This window comes from Acomys minous, assembly GCF_964271855.1.
Source record: "Acomys minous genome assembly, chromosome: 11".
NCBI lineage: Eukaryota > Metazoa > Chordata > Mammalia > Rodentia > Muridae > Acomys > Acomys minous.
In genome coordinates this window covers 66726692-66750053 of record NC_140492.1, presented here as the reverse complement: position 1 = coordinate 66750053, position 23362 = coordinate 66726692, and positions in this window count along the sequence as shown.

Below are 23362 nucleotides of genomic sequence, written 5' to 3'. Positions count from 1 at the left end.
CTTGGATAGGTGACCTTCCACTGGAGCACGGTCAACTCACCAGGGGCCACCTTCTTACGGAAAACTGCCTCCTCTTCTCCTTACAGCTATCACATGTCAATAGCTACATACGTAGGGGCGAGATTTCATGCCCCACCTGCACTCTTTATGCTAGACCTTTGTCTGGCTTTTATTCTTGCAAGGTCTTTTGCATGCTGTCACAACTGCTGCGCATACATATGTACAAGTGCCGTGATAGACCCAGAAAACCTCGCCGCTTCCTTGTAGTCACCTACCTCCCCTGGCTTTTGCAATGCCTCTGCCTCCTCTTTCACAACCATCCCTGAGGCTTAAGAGGAGGGGAAGAAGTATAGATGTCTCATTCAAGGCTGAACACTCTACAGTCTCTTATTCTCTGTACCTTTGCCGGTTGTGAGTCGCTGTGCTGATGAGCACCTATTGCAAGAAGCTTCTCAGATGAAGGTTGAAAGAGGCACTAAGGTATACATATAAGCCATTAGGAGTTATATAATCCTATGCCCATTTAATAGAGTAACAGTAGTAGGTTATGCCCTAGGGCCTATGGTCTATCCTAGCCACAGGTGACTTGGCTGCCATGAATCATGGGGTAGGCACTGGGAGTGGGCCTTAACCTAAACAGAAACTCGCTAGTTGTTCCTATAACACGCATGCCACTACTGCTTCATGAGCATTTCTGGCCACGTTAGTCATTATTACAGTTTAAAAGGAAATGGCTGGAGCTGAAAACAATCAATCTGAGTGAGGGCAGTCAGACTCAGAAGGCTAAACACGTGGGTTTTTTTTTCCTCATATATAGATACTGTCTTTGAATCTTTAGATATATTTGTTTAAATTGAAAACCCCATAAAAGACAGGAATCTAGTACAGATGGTGATTTCAACAGAAAGGGGGGGGGCGGGGAAAGCAGATGATATGAAGATCAAAATGGGTGACAATGGACCAGGAGGGGTTGCACGGTGTGGGGGTGGGAAACACAGTGGAAGTACAACGAGGGATAAGCAAGACTGAAGACCGTTTTTTAAAATGCCCAATGAAAACCACTGCTTTAGAAACTTCCTAAAATATATTCATATGCATTTATAAAAAAGCAGTTTAAATAGAATCCTCCTGTAATGGGAGGGCAGTGCCTTTCTCAGACACAATAGGCTGTCGAATAAAATGCCGAGTGTGACTCACGGATGTATTACCTGCTTTTGAGTTTGTGGGTTAGTGGGATCCTATAAATATCCCAAATCTGACAGACTATTGGCATGGCTCTTGATCACCCTCTAGAACTTGAAAAAAGACATTAGCTAGTCGGTTCACAGGCTATGGTGGCATCCAGCTGGTACCTACAGGATGCCTCATTCCTACTGGCATTCCTTCCATAGTGCTGCAAGATTCTTTGAATACTACTAAATGAGAAAGCAATCAACAGTCTTGTTCAGCTGTGAACCATGACAGCTACAGCAGTGACTGCCCTGGCAACATACGACTACTCACACAACAGTGACACAAATGTTGTTGGAGTAACCAACCACCTTCTGATTGTAATTAAGGCCTGTTCCACAAGACTGGTCCCACCACTAACTGGGTCAGGAACCCACAGGTGACCAGGCCACAGGCCCTGCTATTATTCTGCTAAATGGACACGGTGATGGTGATTAATACAGAGACCCACTGTTGGTCGACATGCAGAGAATAAGAGTCCCAGTTTTTAAATGGGAAATATGTCACATCGTTCCCCCCCCCTCCCCTTGCCACAAGGTTCAGGTATCGCAATGGAAGAGTAGGTGGGAAGATTATAAGATTCAGAGTTAGTGGAAGACTGCAGCAAAATCCTATTTGCTGGACACAACAGCACCATTATGCAATAACTCACAGCAGCTGTGATTATGGTGGGTTAGACCTGTACAGGTGAAATCAGGCAAAACCTGATCAGCATGGATGGGGGAAGGCTTATGACATCCTACCCTTAATTGAGGAGCTATTGGCAATCACTGCAGGAAGGAGAGTCAGTCTTCTCTAACGCTGCAGCCCCTGAGAGGTTACCATGGTTATCTTATAGCTATGCTCATATGGGCAGCATTAAATGGACTTAGCAGGTTTAAGGGAGGGAAAGTACATTAATTTGGAACGGGAAAGTGTGGGTGGGGGTAAGGAAGGAAGAAGATGTAGTGAAAGTGAGGGAGTATATTTGAATAGGGTATATATAATCAGAACACATTAGATGCAAGTATGAAAGCCTCAAACAATGAAAAAATTTCAATGAAATGTTATTTGCATCAAAATGGATGCATCTGGAGATTATCTTATCAAGTAAAGTAAGCTAGCCTCAGGAAAAAAAAGATAATTTAAAAAGAAATACATAACCACAATTATAGATTTGTCTATTTTTCATATCCGTTCTAATTTCACATATTTTTGCAACACTATTATGTGGTATAATCACATTTAGAATTGCTATATCTTTTTGCTACAGTGACCTTCTTTGTTGTTTATCTCTCAGTGTCTTTAGCAATTTTCTTTGTTAAAAGACCTCCCTTATCCATAGGCTGAAGGTGTATCTCAGAATATCTGCTAAACACTCATTGTATGCTGGGTTTGATCCTTCACATTGCAGGAAGCAGGCTTAAAATGCTGGCTCTTGGGAGGTGAAGGCAGAAGGGTCATCCTCAGGGAGGCCAGTCTGAGCCACACAAGACTCTGTCTGAAAAAGCAAAGGTCTATGTCATCTGACATTGGTCAGCCAGAGTGCTTTCTTTGAGCAGTGTTTACATACTACACCGTCTGCCTTTTTACTTTCAGATCATTATATTTGTGGTGAATTCCTATGGACAGCTTACATATTCATATCTCTTAGCATAAATATGTAGATATGTATTCACATTTCATTCATCTCTCTCTTTTTTGTTTTCTTTCTTTAGATGCTGTTTCATTCTATGGCCTGGCTGACCTTGAACTCACAGATTTCAGCTGCTTCTGCTTTCCTGTTGTGGAGGTTAAAGGTGTGTGCCACTACACACAACCTATAGAGACATATTTTGCTTCATTCCACCTCTTAGCTGGCATCATATATGTTATTATATGGTTGACAAGGGAATTCCGTTTTATTTTATCTATAGTGTCCTTGAATATGTCACCTTATAAAATATTCTAAGTCACTATTTTAGGTTTTACACCACATACACATGCTGTAATATACATTTGCCTGGAGTATAGAAAATGTACCTTCTGTACCGTGTCTTTTCTCCTTCTCTTTGTAGTTTAGGAAAGTGGTGGGGAGCCTTATGTTTTGTGTCAATCCTCAAGCACAAAATTGGAAGACTTGGAAGAAGGTCATTTGTGCTTGCTCATACTGTGGCCTGTGTGGTTTCTGGTGGGAAATCGTCCTCGGGGTTGCTTTTTCCCTACAGCCAAGGAGTGGCTTCTCTCAAATGATTATCTCGGAGATTTGAATATGACATGTCCTGGTATTAACTTATGCTTGAACTTTTCTCCAGTCTGTGAAGCTGTCTTTTGCCATATTGGGGGTGTATTGTGCTGACTTTCTGTTGATGGTGCTAGTCAGAGAAAGGAATGCTCTTTGTCACCTCAAACCCTCATTAGAAATCCCGGTTGAGTCCTTAGCCCCTGGTGACAGTAAAAGACACTCCTCATTACTGCTGAGTAGAAGGAAGTCCTGCCTGGGGCAGAAGTGCATGGAAACTTTCCCGTTCACATGGGAAAGGATGCCTCAGGGTTGTGGTCCACTGATATCACCAAAGATGTGACCTCATCCCACAGGGTATCAAAGTTCTGACTCTCCAGCAGGGAAGGACGCAAGCCCAGGGACTCAGAGAAACCATGTGGGGTCTGACATTTGTACGATTTCAGCTTTTACTATGGTAGTCAGGAAGGATGTTAGTTACATCAACACTCTACTCAGTTGAAGAGGCAACTATCACCTCCCAATGCTTGTCTTTCTGACTCTATCCCCAGTGAACAGGCAGATTTGAGAGCACATCTTGACACCCTGAGGGACTTAGGCTTTCATTTTTAAAATTGCATTTTTCATATGTTTGTTCTTTGTTTGTTTATGTACTCTGTTTTTCAACCATATAGCTCTTTGAGATTAAACTTGGGTCATCACCTGGCGGCATGTGCTTTTACCCAGTAAGTCAGCTCACCAGCCTTAAATCTATGTTTCTACTTGGCATTTACTGCCATGCATGAAAGAACAGCCATGACTTTTGTGGTGTTTGGTTGAAAAAGAATTGTTTCATACAAAAATTTTTGGGTTGGTTTATTGACCCTTCTGCAATCTGTGCCTGGAAAAACTAGGCTTTTGTGGGGAAGGGGAAGAAGACCTGTTTCATCTATGTCCATAGGTCCTTCCAAATATTGGTATCTTTAGCTCTCAAACTATAGGTGAACAAGAGAGAGACAGAGAGAGAGAGAGAGAGAGAGAGAGAGAGAGAGAGAGAGAGAGAGAGAGAGAGAGAAGCAGGCATTGGTAGCCAGGAGTTTTTAAAATCTCTTTATTTTTTACTTATTTATTAATTCATCCATATTACATCTCAATTGTTATCCCATCTCTTGTATCCTCCCATTCCTCCTTCCTCCCCACTTTCACCCTATTCACCTTCCCTACAACTGTGACTGAGGGGGACCTCCTCCTCCTGTATATGATCATAGAGTATTAAGTCTAGTCTTGGTAGCCTGGTATCCTTCCCCTGAGTGCCACGAGGCCTCCCCATCCAGGGGACATGGTCAAATATGGGGCACCAGAGTTTATGTGAAAGTCAGTCCCCACTCTCCACTCAACTGTGGAGAATGCCCTGTCCATTGGCTAGATCTGGGCAGGGGTTCGATGTTTACTGCATGTATTGGCCTTGGTTGGTGGCATAGTTTGAGCAGAACCCCTGGGCCCATATCTGCCCATCATAATGTTCTTCTTGTAAGTTTCTAGGACCCTCTGGATCCTTCTATTTCCCCATTTCCCATACTTTTCTCACCTAGAGTCCCAATAGGATGTCCTCACATCTATCCCACTTTCCTGGTAGGTGAAGACTTTCATGGGACATGACCCTTGGGCTAGTGTCCAAGTGAGTATAGACCATTTGAGTCTTTCTGCTTCTGGGTTAACTCATTCATTATAATCACTTCTAGTTCAATCCATTTGTACACAAATTTTTGGAATTCCTTGTTTTTAATAGCTGAGTAGTATCCCATAGTGTAAATGTACCACAGTTTCTTTATCCATTCTTCTACTGAGAGACACTTAGGCTATTTCCATGTTCTGGCTATTATGAATAAGGCTGCTATGAACATGGTTGAGCATATGTCCTTGTGTGCTGGTGCATCTTCTGGGTATATTCCAAGGAATGGAATAGCTGGGTCTTGAGGAAGCCCTATTCCCAGTTTTCTGAGATAGCGCCAGATAGATTTTCAAAGTGGTTGTACTACTTTGCATTCCCACCAGCAACGAAGGAGTATTCCTCTTCCTCCACATTCTCACCAGCATGTGGTGTCACTTGAATTTTTGATCTTAGCCATTCTGATGGGTGTAAGATGGAATCTCAGAGTCATTTTGATTTGCATTTCTCTGATGACTAAAGACATTGAGCATTTCTTTAAGTGTTTCTCAGCCATTTGATATTCCTATGTTGAGAATTCTCTGTTTAGTTCTGAGCCTCATTTCTCAATTGGGTTATTTGTTTTGCTGGTGTTTAATTTCTTGAGTTCTTTATATATTTTGAATATTAGACCTTTGTCAGATGTAGGGTTGGTGAAGATCTTTTCCCAGTCTGTAGGCTGTTGCTTTGTTCTGTTGACAGTGTCTCCTGCCTTACAGAAGCGTCTCAGCCTCATGAGTTTTCATTTATTAATTGTTGACTTTAAGGCCTGGGATGTTGGTATTCTGTTCAGGAAGTTGTCTCCTCTGCCAATGTGTTCCAGGGTCTTCCCTACTTTTTCTTCTAACCGATTTAGTGTCTCTGGGTTTAAGGACTTGAGTTTTGTGCATGGTGACAATTGCATTTTTCTACATGTAGACATCCAGTTTAACCAGCACCATTTATTGAATAAGCTATCCTGTTTCCATTGAATAGATTTGGCTTCTTTGTCAAAAATCAAGTGGTCATATGTGTGTGGGTCTTTGATTCCATTCCGTTGATCCACCCACCTATTGCTGTGCCAGTACCGTGCTTATTTTAACTACTGTTGCTCTATAGTACAGCTTGAGATCAGCTATGGAGATTCCTCCAGAGGATCTTTTATTGTATAGGATTGTTTTTGCTATTTTGGATTTTTTGTTTCTCCATCTGAAGTTGAGAATTGGTTTTTCAATGCCTTCAAAATATTTTGTAGGTATTTTGATAGGGATTACATTGAATCTGTAAATTGCTTTTGGTAGTATGGCCATTTTTACTATGTTAAGTCTCCTGATCCACGAACAAGGGAGATCCCTCCATCTTCTGATGTCACCTTCAATCTCTTTCTTCAGAGATTTAAAGTTTTTTCAAACAAGTCCTTCACTTGCTTGGTTAGAGTCACTCCTAGATATTTTATATTGCTTGTGGCTATCGTGAAGGGTGTAGTTTTCCTAATTTCTTCCTCTGGTAGCCCAAGTTTTAATCCCTTCATTTTAAAGGATAAGGCAAGGGGGACATTGGAAAACTCATAACTGTTTGCCTCCTTCAGGTCTTGAGGTCCTTAATTAGTCTCTTCTCCTCTACCTTTCTAAATACCCTTGTGTCTGTTTTGTGTAGATTCTTCAGGGCTTTTAGCTGACCCCAAGCACAAGGAATGCAAAAACAAACAAACAAACAAAAAACAAAAATCAAACCCTGTGTCTACCCATCTTTGTAGGAGCATGTGTTCCAGCTGAACTTTTGAAATGTTTTTAAAACTGCTAAATGCAGTGTCTTAGCCCAGCAGAACATGATGTTGCTTCTGAAATACTGGCTGACCATGTAATTTTTATTTTTGTGGTATCTCACAGCCTCTGAAACTACATGCAAACCTACTGTGTGGTGTTTAAAGTCTTTACCATCTGTCTGAAGCCCACCTCTTCAGTCTTTGGCTTTTTCATATTAGAGTCTCAGCAACTGACATTCCCTCCTCTCTCATATCCCTTGAGAAAGCTGGGATTTCTTGATGCTTCCTCTTCTTTTTGCCATTCCATACAACTAGACACCCCAAAGTTTTAATTTATTTTTTCCTTCCACATGCAAGGACTACTCAGAAACTGGTGCCTAACTTTTCTACTTCCCTTTGAGTTTTCATGGACTGGATAACCTATGGCATTTCTGCAGTATGGGATACAACTCCATGTGTAGAAGCAGTTTATGAGATCCTTCAGGGAGCATTCTAGTTTCCTTTGTGCTGTTGACCAAAGACCATTTAGGGAGGAGAATTTTTTTTTCTTTCAGCCTATAGGTTGTAATCCATCACTGAGGGAAGTAAAAAGGCAGGAACTCGAAGCAGAAACTATGGAGGAACACTGCCTCGCTGACAGGGCAGCTTACACAGATCTTTGGTAGACAGTTCAGGACTACCTGCCTAGGGAAAGTGCCACCCACAGCAGGCTTGGCTTTTAGCATCGAGGAACAGTCAAGACAACTTCACACAGACATATCCACAAGCCAGTCTGATCTGGAAAATCCCTCATTTAAGACTCCTCTGATGACACTAGACTGTGTCAAAGCAACAGGTGAAGCTAACCAGGACAGGTATACAACCATGAGTGGTACTTTTTGGCCTTCTCTATGAGCGCTGGCACAATATATGATGTAAAACACATACAGAAAGAAAAATAGATGAATAATTAACTGATATTTTCCCCGCATAATAGTTCAACCAAGAAGTCTCTTTGACTTCCCATACTCAGATATTTAAAGAACTATATTCCCAAGACTGAATCGTTAAATAGAGATGAGCTTAGCACATACAGAGAGCTGGATTCTTAACCAGCTAGAGAGAAAACATCACTTTTCACCAAATCAGGCAATATGGGAGGACATGATTTAGCTTACAACACCAGGAAGACTCAGAACATTGCAAGTATTTTGTAATAATAACACTAACCAGAGAACAACAAATCTAATGGTTTACAGAACTAATATCCACTCTCGCCCTTCAAATTGGTAGCACAAATTCTTGCTGGCAGTGACAAACTAAGAAGACACAGTAAGGAAAAGTGACCACTGCCTGTTCACGGCTCATCAGGTGCCCGTATGCAGCAGTAGCATTACAGTTGACCTTGCACGGAAAGGTCTGAGCTGGGGATAATCGACTCCTCTGCCATTACAAACCAGGAGGAAGAAAAGGAGCTGGGAAAGCCTGCAGAGGCGAGCATGAGAAATAGTGAGAGAAAGGCAAAAGTTTTCTATCTGTGACGATGTCAAGACCCACCCCATTCCATTGCCCTTCTTGAGTGAGAAGCTGGCCTTCCCTGAATGAGCTTCTTTTCTCCGCCCCCCATGCTTGACTGCCATAATCTTCCATACACAGTTTCAGCCTGTGCCTCCCTGTGTCGATGTGCTCCAAGCACTGACACCAACATGATCTCCTTGAAAGTTACCAGTGGTCTTTCCATCTCCACTTTCAAATAAACCTTCTGACATCCTTTGTCTCACAGCAAAACGCAGACGCCTTTATCTAGACATCCAGATGTCTTAACCAGACAGTGGATGGGCTCTATCTGTCATAATGCTTGACCCCTTCCCTCCTGCTTGTGCTCAACCACGCAGAAGCAAGATGGACAGAAGCAATATGAAACAGATCTGCAGTCAAACTTGGCTCACCCTCCTCATTGGTTTATGATCTTGTGTGGCCTTCTTAGCATGGACGGGCTTCAGTGACCTCTCAAGAGGCTGAACATTAACATCTCAAAGGCTGGAGTGAGGAAGAAATGAGTACAAGGTAGGTGCTTTGTAGACAGTAGCTAATTTTAGTCTGTCGAGACACATAAAGCAATTTCTCAACCCCCTGCTCCCAAGCTCCAGAGGGTTTTCTTAGCTCAGTGGCCCTGGAAACATTCCCAAATGGCCTGCAGCAAGAAGAAGGAAGCAGCTGAAGGTGAGGCTTGGGAGCAAGGAAGCATCCACACCAGGGCAGCTACCACTGTTAGAAGGAAAGGCTGGCCTGGCTCTGACTAAAACTGTGGGGTGGAGGTGAGAGGGCAGGCCCTGAAGCTCAGAGCAGCCAAGCAGGGTCTGGCTGTGTCACCACAGGACTGTCTTCCCTGGCAACAGAACAAGCCAAAGCTTTCCACAGCTGAGAACAGGTCTCTCCCACCTCTTCATGCGAATGAACTGTCTGATATTCTTTAATGGAAAAGACCTACTCAAGTGCCACATCCAGCAGAGTAGAGCAGTTAGTAGGGGTCAGCCGAGCTGGAGTGAGTTCCTGTTGAAGTACATTCTCTCTGCCTCACGGGGCTCTCATACTCCTCAGCTGCGTCCGTTATTTTAAGGGGCTTAAGGAAATAGCGTCAGGAGACTCACTTTGTAAGTACGTTTATTATTATCTCCGCTGCCCAAGCCACACAAAATAAATGCCTGGCATTTCCAGAAATTGCTATCGATTCAGCAGCAGATTTTTACAAGGCCAATCAATAACAGTTCCCTCCCCCGCCTCCTTTCTCGGCGTATATTTATTTGTGACCAAGCTTGCTGTTGCACCTATGCTTTCTAGTGTTTGTTTATAACTGGTACAGAATACATGGACAGTTTCATCTTTTTCCAGGAAAGAAAGAGTAAGGAACTGACTATTAAAAACAATCTCCCTCTCCAACTAAAGCAAAGCCGTGTGCATCATGTGTGCATAAGACAAAGATGGATAGGAAACAGAATATACATAGCAGATGCTTAGATGGAGATAAGTTTAGAGAGGGTCCAAGTTATAACCATCAACTTATCAGACACGACTTTTAAAAAAAAAGTATCTATGCATCTATCTGGGTTCTCCCCTTATTCTTTTTTAAAAACATTTTTATATTACTATTGTAATTTATTCACATTACATCCTGGTTGTAATCCCCTCACTCTTATCTTCCTGCTCCCATTGTCTCTCCTGTTTCTGCCCTATTCCCCTCCCCTAGACCTCTGACAGGTGGGGGGTCCTCTTCTCCCACCATCTGACCACAGCCAATCAGGTCTCATGTGGATCGCCTGCATCCTCTTATTCAGTGTTCCATGGGGCCTCTCCCCTAAGAGGCAGTGATCAAATTGTAGACATCAGAGCTCTTGTCAGAGGCAGTTTACCCCTCTGCCCCCCACAAGTCACAACTTCTAATTGCCCTCCAGCCCCTATTCCACACCAAAGTCCCAGAAAGCTCTGCAGACCTTTGTAGTCATAGAGCCCTCTATTAACATGCCTTTGTGTATTTTAACAACAACAACAACAACAACAACAACAACTGTTGAACAGAAACTCAATGTGTTCTAGGACTTAAGGCTTCCAGCCCATCTCCTTCCAAGGTCCAAATACAAAGTGGACATCTAAAGTCAGATGTCTTGTCTTTCGGTCCAAAGTGTTCTCTTTCTGTCCCAGGACTACATGCACGCCACCAGAAAGAATAGCTCCACAAACAATGGCGAGGGACTTTACCTGGCTGACAGGTGACACAACACACTTTCTCCTGCAGCTCATTACAAAAAGTAGCCGGTTGTCCATTCCTTGAAGTTTGGGGTGAGAACTGCGCTTGTCCCTCCTTCTCTCTCTTTGCCCATGTTCTTCCCCAACCTTATTGAGGAGACATGTCCCTGATCTACATGTCCATGAGAGCAGAGTATTACTGGCCAGCAAATGGGTGTGGCACATGCGGCAACTGTACCAGCCTAAGCTGCTGGTCAGAAGTCTGTGCCCAGAACAAGTCTGTGTTGGATTACGTTTCCTCAAAATGTGCATTGACGTTCTAATTCTGCTAGGAACTCAAGACTATTACCTCTTTTGGAAATTGTGTCTTTCCCGGGATAATCAAGTTAGAATGAAGCCATCAAAGCTGGCTTTCATCCGATATGCTCGGTGTCCTTATAAAAAGGAGAAATTAGGACACCAAGAGACACACAGAGAGAACATATGTAGATGAGGCAGACAGAGATCGGGATGTTTCTTCTTCCAGCCAAGGAAGGCCAGATTGTTATCAAAATCCCACAAGCTGAGAAAGGAAGAAGCCTAGGACATATTGTCCCTTAGAGGGGCCAAATCTGTTGACATCTTGAATTTAGACTTCTGGCCTCCAGAACTATAAGAGAGTGAATTCTGTTATCCACACTACCCAGTGTATGGTCTTGCTAACTAATTTGGGCCACACCTTCCATGGTGAGTAGTCAGAGAACCCAAAACTAAGTCATAACTTAAGCCTCAGAAATGGCCCTTGCTAATCCTTCCCCTAAAATATAGTATTAAGACAATGTGTATAGACCAATAAAGATCACATTGTAAGTGGAAACAAATCTCACCAAGACAAGTAGCATGAGTGCTCTCTCACAGGGAAGCTAGTGGACAGGGAAGAAAAGTGAGGAACATGCAACTAAAAGGACTAATGAGAACGGAGCAGGGTTAGCAAGGGAAGGGAAGAGGAGAAGGAGCAGATGCTCACCATGGCCTGTGAGAAAGCTTGAGGGGAGAATAGGATAAAATCACATCGTGTCTTAGTCAGTGTTCTACGGCTGTGAGGAGACACCATGACCACAGCAGCTCTTTAAAATGAAAAATAAAAAAAGAGACAGGATGGAAGCATTTAATTGTGACTAGCTTACAGTCTCGGAGTTTTAGGTCATCATCATCATGGCAGGGAGCGTGGTGGCATGCAGACAGGTACGGTGTTAGAGGAGGGGGCTGAGGGTTCTACATCTGGATCTGCAGGCAAAAGGAAGAGAGAGACTCTGACCTTGAAATGGGCTTTTGAAACCCGCAAAGCCTACCCCCAGCAATACAGTCCTCTAACAAGGCTACACCTCCTACTCCTCTCAAATAGTGCCATTGCCTGGAGACCAAGCATTCAAATATATGAGCTTATGAGGGACCATTTCTTACTCAAAGCAAGGCACATTGTATGTGTGAAAATGCCTATAATAATGAAGTCGTTTGTATAGATAATACATGACAGTAATTTAAAAAAAAAAAACAGTAGGGTGCAGATGCAGAGGACACACCCCAATTTCTCAAATCAAACAAATTTTTGTTTTAAATTGTGGAGAAAGAAAAATACGATCAAAATTACATCAAATCAGTTGTCTATGTGGTAAACCATAAGTTAGGATAGATTTTTCCAGCAAAGTAGACTATTAAGGAAAATCGGTGTGTCCCCTCACACCAGAAATGCTCTGAGAACAGACACTGGATTTGCCACTCTCCCCCACTACCCGAGAAGGCCATGTGATATAACCAATAGTTATAAATTAATGTGACACCAACGGAAAACACAGAAAAGTGGATGTAAGCTGTGATAGCTGATCTTGGTTGTCACCTCGACACACCTGGGAAGAGACACTCTGCACTGAAGAACTTGCCACCGTCAGATTGACTGTGGATATGGCTATGGGGCATTGTATTGATTGCTGGTTGGTGTAAGAGTGGTTGTCGAACATGAGCCTGGAAACAAGCCAGTAAGCAACATTGCTCCATGGCCTCAGCTTCGGATTCCTGCCCTGAGTTCCTGCCGTGGCTTTCGTCAACTATGGACGGTAACCTATGACATGGATTGGAACCATTCCTCCTCAAGCCATTCTTGGACATGTTATTTGTCACAGCAACAGAAAGCAACCCAGGATAGGAGTCTCCTGTGTTCTCTCCTCCCTTGTCATGAAGCCCCTAGACGCTCTATGTTGAGAGCTTGAGGTGCAAGTTAAAAATAGACCATGTAGAGTGTCCCCGGATGGTGGAGGGCTACCTGGGAGAACCGTGTAGCTCCCAGGGAAATGTCTGCAAGGAATTCTATGGTATTTGAGAACAATCTAACCAACACTCCAGCTTCACCCAACCTGATGGTTTCTGGCTCCTGTGAGCCACATTTGACTGGCCCAATGCTCAAAACAAAACAACCCACTTGGAGGATGAGAAGTTGAATTTTCTTGTTGCTCTTCATTGCTTAGTTCATAACCTGTAGTGGAGGCGTCCACTGTGGCCTATGTCCACATGACCCCCAGAAACACTTTGGGCCCCAAGATGATAGCCATGGTTTCTCTGCATTCTAACTGGTCTCCAGAGACAGCTTTTTTTTTTTTTAAGTTTCTTTCTACTTTCTGGTACAACTGTTATTGCTAAAAATTTGTTTCCTTAGGCCACCTAAGAGCAGCCTTTCTGTTGCTTCCACCCAATAACCTTTTCAGCTCGACCCTCTGGAGCTCTGACATAACAAAAGACAAATGCATACTGCTCCTCAACTTTTCCAGGCTACTTTAATCCAAGCTCTGTCCAGATGCCTCATGAGTCACGCTCCCTCTAATAAATCAGATCCCAACAGAGTATGCCAAAGCATTGTCTCAATTATTTTTGTTGTCTTAGGATTTTATGGTGTAAAACAAAAACAAAACAAAAACAAACAAACAAACAAACAAAAAACTCTTTCAAATGAATGGAATTCCACCTGGGTGGAGCCCAACGCCCCTGTAGTTACAGAAAGATTTGCATCACAGACGTCATTATTTCACCCAGGATTAGCTTCACTGCTAAGTGCCTGTGTGATTGCTGGATAAATAGCTCTCTATCACCATGACCTCAAAGAGAGAGGTAAATGGGAGGAGCAGGCAAACAGGCCTCGGTTGCCCGAGGAGGAGCCCGTTTCATGAACTAATTGCTGTCTTCTAACCTGTTGGCCACAGCTATCCCCTGTAGGGTCTTCTGAATAGACTGCCAAAGAGTTGTTGAATTCAGCAAATCAATACACTAGGTTTGCTTGACTTCTCATTTCTGGTGAATGACTGCTAGGTTTTTTAACAGCACGTGCTTAGGACAGCTGATGGGGCGTTACTTAAGGTAAATAAGCAATTTGGTAAATATCTGTAATCTAATGTGAATAAAAATCTGTTCGCTCCTCTTAATAGTTGATGCCTATTATGTTTTAGCAGGAAATTGTTAAGATGTGTACATACTGAGTCCTCCGCTTCCACCTATCATTATGGCTCTAGCAGAAAAAATAACACAAAATCTTACGTGAACAGGTTAAGCAATCAAATCAGCATAAAGGTTAAGAAAAACAAATAAATTAATTTTAATATAATAAAATTGTTTATTTAAATTGGACCATCTTGTATCTGCATGACTGGAAATCCATTTATGTGTTCTGATGGGAGTATAAATTGAGGCAATTTTTCTGAAAGGCAATTTGTCAAATACGATCAAAAGTGTTCAAAGTAACTATACCCTTTGACCCCATACCCAGTTATTTTACTCATAGGAGCTTTTTCTAAGGTTATGATAATGGGAATGTATAAAGAATTATTTACAGTGATGGTTATCAAAACATTATAACAGCAGCCACTAGAAAAAGACAAATAGCCAACAAGCAGAATGGCTTTAAACTGTTATATTAATATTCTGTACAATGCTATGTTAGAGAGGCACTGGGAATATATTACAGAAGAATTATTACTATGAGAAAATATTCACAGTGGGCTGCTGAGTTTTAAAAGGAAGCTTCAGAGTGGTATTTTCAGGATGCCAGTTTTATGAACACCATACAAATGTGGATTAAAGACACCAAAATTCAACAGTGCTTTTCTCTGAAGGTTGGTTTCTCAGTGGTTTTTCTTTCCATCTTTCTTCTCTTCTGAACTTTTTGAAGAGTTTTAAAATAAGCACAAAATATATTTCTATAGAAAATGTAAAAAAAAAACCAACTTAATCTCATATACAAAAGTTTCACTTTCTTGGTGTACTGTTATTAATAAAAAATCAGGCACATTTTTCCCACTGGCTCAGACTGAAAGACTAAGCTGATCAAAACTTCAATTTTTTTACTTGTCTGACTATTACAGGCTCAAGCAAATGTTTAAGAGCGCATGATAATGAATAGACATTCCAGAATCAGTCCTGCTTGCCCCCCTTAGTTCTATCTGAAATAAAGACCTGGGTGCAATTGTTAATTAGCATCACCACTTCTCCGGGGCCCCTGATGTGGGATCAGAGCAGTTGCACGACACCAGCTAGTGATGGTTTCTGCACTATTAGCAGACAATCTGAGCAGGTCTCTTGGTCCTGTTTTGACTACAGTTCCAGACTGGAAAGCTATGGGTTCATAGATACCTTTTAAACTAAGTGATACAAAAGATCAGCGTCTATTATTTAATTCTTTCTTTTATTTTTGAGATTATAATATAATTATAGCATTTCCTCCTTACCTTTCTTGCCTCCAAACCCTCCCATATACCTCTCCTTGATCTCTTTCAAATTCTTGGCTTCTTTTTTTTTAAACTAATTGTTGTTACGTACATATCTGTGCATGCATGCGTGTGTATTCCTAAGTACATAAGTACAACCTTCTCAATCTATATAATGTTACTTGTAGGTTTTTTTTTTCAGAGATGACCATTTGGAATTGGATAACCAATTGCTGTGCTCTTCCCTGAGGAAGATCGTTCCTTCCACTCCCAGTGTTCCTTAGTTGCCTGTATTCTTATGTAGAGTTGAGACCTTGTGAAATTTCCCCCATCCACATTTGTGTGTCTTTTGTTGTTGTCTCGTTCAGCTCATGTTTAGGCAGTTATGTTGATGGGACTTAGTGGGTGTAGCTTCTGACACAATCTTCCTGTTCGTCTAGCTTTTGCAATCGTTTTACTTCTCTCTGCTATGATTTCTGAGCCTCGGTGTAGGAATTGTATTTGACTCTGCATGTTGATAGATTGTGCTTTTCTGTAAACATCTCCAATTGTTTCAAAAAGAAGTCCCAGCAAGCTTCCAACAGAGGGAAGTAAACAACAATCCTAACCAGCTATGAAAACTATGAACCACCGCAGGGACCAGCATGGTACAGTAACCCTAAGAGGAGTAGTGGCACATGTATGCTGGCAGCAACCAACAGCTCTCTAATTGAACTTAAGATCTGTCTGCAAAACAAGAGGGAAGTTATGCCTACTAGAAATTAACCAGCTACCCAAGGCTAATGAATTCGTGGATCTTGTAGCGGAACCTACAACTACCAGTTTTCTCCTTCCTTTTTTTAATCTTATTTATTTATTTATTTATTTATTTATTTACTTATTGGGGGTTTTTTTTTTGAGACGAGGTTTCTCTGTGCAGCCACCACACTCAGCTTAAAACTGAAAGTTGTCTGAACCAGCATACTCCCTAATTACATTCTAAGTATTTGTCCTTATACCCACAGAGAAGTCTCCTGACCCTCATCAAGTAAATTTCTCAGTGTATATCTATCTTAATTATTACCAAGGCAATCTTGCTGTTGTACATTACACAACCCCGAGTCATCTCTAACCTCTAACCTAGAACTACAACAACCAGTAAATAATTTTAAATGCATAATTGGTATTTAATATGTTAGTACTATATATAAGTGTATATATATATATAATATATATAATGTACATATATATATATTGTACATATATATATATAATGTATATATATATAATATATATAATGTATAATATATATAATTATATATAATATATATAATGTATATATATATAATGTACATATATATATAATGTATATATATATAATATATATAATGTACATAATGTAAAGTGTATATATATATATATATAATGTATATATATATAATATATAAGTGTATATATATATATATATATATAATGTACACTGTAGTATTGAATACATGCTATTGTTCCTGTGTAGACTTTATGGTATAACAATGTTACTCTCATGAAGACAGTAACCATTTTTCTGAACTTCTAGCATATTTAATTATGTAGCTAGAATAACATAATAGTGACTTCTTTACACAGTAGATTATAATAAGCCCTAAGCTTTTTTGAGATAGGTGTTTTAGACTTGGGATTAAATAAATATTTTATTACATTTCCAATTATGTAATTATTTTTAATTTGTATATTATACTTATTCTTGTATTGTATTTTCCAAAAACATACCCATTTACTTAAATAGCAATATTATAACACATATTTTTATTTAACCTAATTATTTTCCCCAACATTACTGAGATATCAATAGCCAGTTTTGGATATAACAACCCAAACTACCTTTTTATATTTTTACCCTTTTTTTGGTTATTTGTTGTATAGGCAAAATGAACTATCTATGTACATATGAGACAAATTATAAATGTATAGTTCAACAAATTATTGTAAATCAGACCCCTGTGTAAGACCCATTCAAGTTAGAAAGTAGTACACCCTGCATTCTAAAAGGCCCTATGCTTATCCAATCACACAACTTTTCTGATAATGTCTGTTGTGGCCTGATAACACTGCTACCATTTCCTGGATTTCTAAGTTTGGATTTCTGAACAAATAGTTGCTCATGTTTACTTTTGAACTTTATAGAAATGGACTCAAACCAGAGAAAAAGTTGTCACCAAAACGAACACTTTTTGTCAAGTGCAAACTATGCCCAGCTAAATACCATTTTTTAATCAGTAATTTTATTATGTGATAATGAACTTTAACCCTTCAAAGCAGGTAGCTAGTATCACAGTTTTGAAGTTTTTCTTGGTCATGTCTACATCTCTTCACACTTACAGGTTGTCAGCACACACTGACACTTGGGGACCCATTGAGCTGTTTGCCACTCTGTACGCCCCCGGGATGGAAAACTACTCATCTAAGGCCGAGGAGTCTGGCTTCCCTCTACTTGATGAATTCCCTGGCTATTATCAAGCCTCTAAGGTCATAGCTAGTTAATAGTTGGCTAGAAATCAATACACAAAGAGCGATGGTTTCTGATAAAGGTGGGTAATGAGCAAGTTCAAGCTCAACAAACTAACTGTCCCTTTGCTCTAAGATGTTGAAAAGAAGATGCTGCCCACTCTACTGTTGGGAAAATATAATCCCGCTCCACTACCTCAAGAACTAATTTGCTTTTTAACTAAGTCCTCTCTTTGTTCATTTCGCCCTGTGCTTGGACTTAGCTACTCAAAGGGCCCGCATATGCTTCCTTTCTTCTCTGTTAATTCTAAGGCAAAGCATCAACCACCACCCCTCTGGTGCCACAAGACCTCAGGTTCCAAACCAAATCTGTCTCTCTTTGATGTTAGCAGCAGCTACCTTGTGAACTGACCCGTGGGGCTCCCAGTGCCCGAGGCTCAGCATTATTGTGCGTTTCCCAGCTGGCAACTAACCAATGCTTACCATTCCTCCTGTGCAACCACCCGTGTGTGTGTACATGAGCACGTATGTGTGTTTGTGTGTGTGTGTGTGTGTGTGTGTGTGTGTGTGTGTGTGTGTGTGTGAATGGGTGGGTGTGTTCACTCATGTGTCAGCATAGCATCTGGCTCATTCCTCAAGCTGACTGTGGCAATAACAGTAAGAATGCCTTTCATGTAGTAAATGAGTAAGTAAATGAACAAGTGACCGTGCCTCACTGGCTCGGTACATTAGCATTCCTCCTCCTTCTCCTCCTCCTCCTCTTCCTCCTCCTCCTCCTCCTCTTCCTCCTCTTCCTCCTCTGCTCACAGCCGAGGCCACCTGAATTCCACCTGCAGACACAATTACCGTGCCACTTCTCAGACTAACAACAGGGTTTACCTGAACAGACTTCAGAGGTCACTGTCTACGTTTCCAAATAATTCTGCATTTTCCTGTACCTGGCTTATGCTCCCAGGAAAATGCTGAGCTCAGATTCGGATTTCTGCCTAGTTCTTCTCCCCCACTAACCTCTGTGTATTCCAGCTGCCATAACTGGAGCAGTTAACTAATCCTCATGTTGAGGCTGTGGCTGGCGATATCCACTCCTATAAAACTACGTATACCACGCTTCAAGCCCGCTCGAGTCAACATGTGACGCTCCCACATCACTAAGGAATTGCCACTATTCACTGGTCCTTCCTGATCCTAGCCATCAGACATGGCGCCCCACACTGTTCCCGTGCCTCATCTGTCACTAGACTTCCTCAGCCCACTAGCAGCTGTGGCTTCTCCTAGATGGCAGTGACAGGCCTCCTTAGTCTGCAGCTCCACTGTGGCCTTCCTTACGCCTTGCAGAAAGCCCTTCTGATGTCTTGTTTTGTCTTGGATTTTGTTTTTTTAGGTTGGGTTTTGGTTTTTTGTTAGTTTTGGTTTTGGTTTTAGGTTTTTGGGAGACAGGGCTTCTCTGTGTAGCCTTGGCTGTTCTGGACTCAAAGGTCTTCTGATTTCTAAAGTAAAAATAGTAATAAACCTCAACAGGAGACCTCCAAAGGAGGAAATAAACATGAAGAAAGCAAAGAAAGTGGTAGAAAGCTTTTGCTGAACTCAGTGCAAATGGAAAGAGATATGATATTCATGGATAGGAAAACTCAGTCCAGTTAAGATGCTTCTCTCTCTCTCTCTCTTCTTTCTTTCTTTCTTTTTGTTGTTTTACTTTACGTTTTCTAGACAGGGATTTTCTGTACAGCCCTGGCTGTCCTGGAACTCACTCTGTAAACAAGATTGGCCTTGAACTCAGGGATCTGCCTCCTGAGTTAACTAAAAATTGTCAATAGTTATATGTAAATTTATAGATTCCATTTTACCCTAGTGGTGGCTTATACATATAACCCCAAATCTCAGAAGGCAGAGGTGGTTGGAATACTACATATTTGGAGTAAGCATGGGCTGCATAGTGAGTTCCATGCTATCAGGTGACAGATGGCATGACCCTGTTTCAAAACAAAACAAAATTTAATAAAAATTAGTGTTAGCCAGGTAGTGGTGGCACAAGCCTTTAATCCCAGCACTTAAAGAAACTGATTCTAAGTTCCCTCTCTAAGCAAGGGAGCTAGGATAAACAAAACAAAACTAAGAAAGAGTAAGATGGAAGGAGTCACTGTCGTAATTTTACAGTGTACTGTAATGTATTCAGACAGTACAATATTGAAAAGTATATAAATACACAGGTGGTCACCAAAATAGAACGCACAGTCCGGAATTAGACTTACATATGTATGATATGACCAGTTGATAATTTATTTTAATAAATACCAAAGCAACTTAATGTGTTTTTAAATTTTTATGTTGTAAGATTCAGATATCTCTATGCAGATGAATAAGCCACTTAGCATCACATCATATAAACATGAACTCAAAATGGGCTATTATGAGAAGACTTTTGATACGGGAGTAAAAATTCTATATATATAAGAATAAAATATTTGTCCAAACTCAATTCATTTCTCTATGAAAAATTCTGTTATGAGCAAAACAGCAAGCAAAACCAGAAACGGGACTCTTGCTAACCATATCTCAGAAGGCATTTCTGTCTGTATATTTAAAAAAAAAAACATTCAGAATTCAAGAGTAAGAAACTCTCCTAATTTTCCAAATTGTACCTACACTATGAGTGAATGTTTTGTCCTAGAGGAGGCACGGGTGCTCAGCATTAAGGGATGAGAACGAAACATACCCTGGCCGCTCCCTTCCGATTTCAGTGGATCACTAATATGAAATCATTTCTAAAAGCTAAAAATAGCAAGTGCTGACCAGAACCCAACACCACTGTCACTATCCCTTATATACTGCTGATGAGGATGTAAAAGGGCTCAGTTTGATAGGATCACATAAAACGAAATCCTCTTACCACAGCACTGGCAAAGGATGTTCGTGTAAAACCTGTATAGAGATATGACAGGAGTCCTGATCACAGTGCCCTTGAGAGGAAACGCCTTACGTTTCCTTAAAGAGAAGAATAAACGGACAACTGAGGGCTGGGGGCAGAGCTCAGCAGCATTGCACGATCTCACTTACATCACACTCTGGAGAAGGGAGACAGGACCGCAGAGGACTCTTAAATGTAAGTGCAAGCCAGGAACAGAAGGCCACGTGACTGCAACTGGCAGCACAAGGTGTATTTGAGATGATCACTGCCCATCCTGATTCCTGGGCTAGTCACACAAATTTACACCTAACTAACACTCATAAAACTATACTTTATCCTATATCAATTTAAAAAGAAAAAACTTTTTTTTTTTTGACAGAGCTTCTCGGTATAATCCTGCCTGCCCTGGAATGCTCTCTGTAGACCAGGCTGGCCTCAAACTCAGAGATCCTCTAGCCTCTAATGGGATTAAAAGGCATGTGCTACCAGCTCTAAAACAAACAAAACAAACAAACAAACAAACAAAAACAAAACAAAACACCCCAAACTAACGGAAAACACCCAAACTTTTAAGAAGTCACCATCCTCCAGCTATGCGTTTTCTATTTGGCTCATTGATAGAATCACTGTGTCTTACACACTGTGTAACCGACTCTAATTGGAGCATACTAACTTTCAGTGCAATTAAATGTACATACCGAGTTCAATGGCTGCCTCCTGCTATGTCGAATTGATATAAAATGTATCAAGAGTTGACTATGGCTGGCCATTAGGGTTGATTGTGACTTCTAGCACTAGAGAGGACATGATCATTCTCCCGGCCAAACAGCTGCTTAAATCTTTAAACTTTAAAGATGGTCTTGCTGAGCCAGAGGTTCAAATTCAGGTTTTTTGGGGGGGGGGGGTTTGTTTGTTTGTTTTTTCTTAGTTTGTTTGCCTTTTCCCCCTTGCCATGTTCTCTATGCCCTTCTGGATCTGTTTCAAGAATGACAGTAATAGACTGTGTTGTGGGTAATGTCTATATATATATTAGGAACAAAATAACTCCCAGAGTCCTGTATGTGCCCTTAAGTATTCAAGCTGGGATTAGTATTTGTATTTGCGTGTTGGTAAACACAAACAAATAAAGTAGATTTTCGTTGGGCATTGGGTTTTTCTATTTAAAGCTAACATCTTTTAAGTTACTGATTTTTCAAGCAATAATCATTAACTCAGCTCTGGAGCTGTGATTCCCCAAATATTTTTAATAAACACCACATAAAAAGAATTTCAAGTAGTCATACCAAGACTTTGTTTTATACTTTTACATTTTGTATGTGCATAACTCTCTAATCTAGGTCTTAAAGAATAATAAATTTTGCCTTCTTTTGTATTTCTGGCTAAAAAGTAACCATAAATAAAAGTTCTAGAGTTTTCTTCCCACTCTTCAAAGGATCGTGCTTTCATCACATCGACCAAAACCCACTTTGTAGATTTCTGTCCTGAGGCGGGTTCTGTACTGTGCTGGACATTACAGGATACCACAGTTGCTGTCCTCCCGAGCTGATAGGAAACCTAGAAAAATGTACAAGAGATCGTCTACACTGGAGGTGTGAAAGCAAAGCTGGAGAGATTGCTCCTGAGCAGAGAAGACTTAGTCTGGGGACAAGGAGACCCTGACAAGATCATGACAATAAAAAAAAGTTGAATTCTGTGCCAGGAAACCTCTCTCTCCCCAGCTCTTTCCAGATGCAGCAACCTCACAGGATGTTGGGGTGGAGAGGCTTGCTCAGGGACATTCTGCACACCTGCCTTGTGTGACTGTTGGTGGGTTTTCTTTTGTCTCTTTTTTTTTCCTGTTTGTCTAATGTATACTTTTCCCTCCTGCTTTTGGGGCATAGTGACATACATTTCTGCTTCAGCAAGAACAGTGTCACTGCAAAGGACAAGACTCCTTTAGGAGGAAAGGCTGAACACGAACAAGTTGGTGTCTAATAATGCTTTATTGATTTCTGTTTTGCTGCTGCTCTTGCTCCTGCTGCTGCCACTGCTGCTGCTGTTGTTGGTGTTGTTTTGAGACAGGGTCTCACTACGTAGCACTGTGTGGCCTGGACTACCTTATGTAAACTGTGCTGCCCTTACACTCATAGAAAGTCACTTGTCTCGGCTTCCTGACTGCTAAAAGCAGACACCACCACAAAAAAAAAAAAAAAAAAAAAGAGTTACTTTTAAATATAAGAATTGCACATTCCAGAGAATGACAAGTGTCTCCCAAGACCTTTAATCTTTCGTTGACTCTAAGGTACCCAGTAAAGCCTTGTTTTGTTTTGTTTTGTTTTGACTGCAGAATTTCCTTTTATGAAAGAAGTTGGCCATGTGAATGTCTACTACAGGGGAATTGCCCAAGTTAGAGGTCATCCAGAGCTATAGACTTTGGTCTTAGCTCACAAGACCCCCAAGGGGGTGGAGTGTGTGTGTGTGTGTGTGTGTGTGTGTGTGTGTGTGTGTGTGTGTGTGTGTTAGTTATTGTTTCTAGGTGTTTTCTAGTTATTTTGTGTAGATAAATGAGTTTACTTTGGAAAACTTTAACACCTTGTCTACATGGGTTGTTGCTGTGAAAATGTACATGATAGTATCCATGAATGTATATTTACAATCCTGAACTATTTGTTTCTTTAAAAAT